At 49.1% G+C, this 1,189-nt stretch overlaps 1 pseudogene; it reads right to left on the bottom strand.

Moving 5' to 3' along the window:
- Window positions 1-268: 268 nt before the first annotated feature.
- LOC136142615 (large ribosomal subunit protein uL23 pseudogene) lies at window positions 269-735 on the bottom strand (annotated as a pseudogene).
- Between the last annotated feature and the right edge of the window lie 454 nt (window positions 736-1,189).

Below are 1,189 nucleotides of genomic sequence, written 5' to 3'. Positions count from 1 at the left end.
CTGCTAGACCTGACATGACCTACAAACACTGCCCCCCAACAGACACACACACACACGCATTCAGACACATTCCTGAGACCCCAGCTCCTACTGCTGTCATCCTTACTTTGCCCTGACCTCAGAGCTTCTGCAGTCGCTGTTCCCTCTGCCTGGATGGCTCTGCCCCATCCATCGTCAAGGCTGAAAGTCATGCTTCCTCTCCCTTCCTTAGAATTTTTTTTTTAATAGTGAAAACTTTTCTATTTAGAGTTAGTCAGCTGGACTCAGTTTAGATGACCCCAATTTGGTTGGCAACATCCAAAACGTCATAGTCAGGAGCCAGTCGAACATATGCCTCTTCTCTCCATCAGGCCTGATCGGGGCGTTGACCTTAGCCACGTCAATGTCATAGAGCTTCTTCACAGCCTGTTTAATTTGGTGCCTGTTGGCCTTGACATCCACAGTGAACACCAGTGTGTTGCTGTCTTCTATTTTCTTCATGGCTGACTCGGTGGTGAGGGGAACTTGATGGCATAGCGGTCAAGCTTGTTTCTCCTAGGGGCGCTCTTCCGAGGATATGTGGGCTGCCTCCTGAGCCGCAGTGTTTTGGGCCGTCGGAAGGCGGGTGACGTCCGGATCTTCTTTTTTTTTGTGGCCGTGGACGCCTTTCAACACTGCTTTCTTGGCCTTCAAAGCCTTTGCTTTGGCTTCGGCTTTGGGAGGGGCAGGGACTTGCTTCTTCGCCTTCGGCGCCATCTTCGTGAAAAGGGCCTTTATCCTCCCTTAGAGCTTTGCTCAAATATCACCCTCTAAAATATCAACTTCCCAACCCCACCAGTACTCCCTGCCCTTTTACCTCTCTCACCATCAGACCCACTTTACATTTATTTGTTGACTGATCTCTGGCTCCCTTCACTGGCAGGCATGCTCAGGCAGCCTTCAGCCTTTCTGCACCTGTCTGCCTGCCCCTCCACCGCCTGGAACACCGCCTGACACATAATAGTCACTCAATAAATAGTTGCTGGATGAGTGATTGGCCGTTCGAGCTTAAGGAAGGCGTACCAGTGCATGTTTTGTTAGCACAAGGTTAATGCGTGCAAGCCCTCAGCCTCTTTTTCTTTTTCTTTTTTTTAACATCTTTATTGGAGTATAATTGCTTTACAATGGTGTGTTAGTTTCTGCTTTATCTTTTTCTTATAGGAGGCGCCTG

This window comes from Phocoena phocoena, chromosome X, assembly GCF_963924675.1.
Source record: "Phocoena phocoena chromosome X, mPhoPho1.1, whole genome shotgun sequence".
NCBI classification, from domain to species: Eukaryota; Metazoa; Chordata; class Mammalia; order Artiodactyla; family Phocoenidae; genus Phocoena; species Phocoena phocoena.
This window is presented reverse-complemented; position numbering and strand designations above follow the sequence as displayed.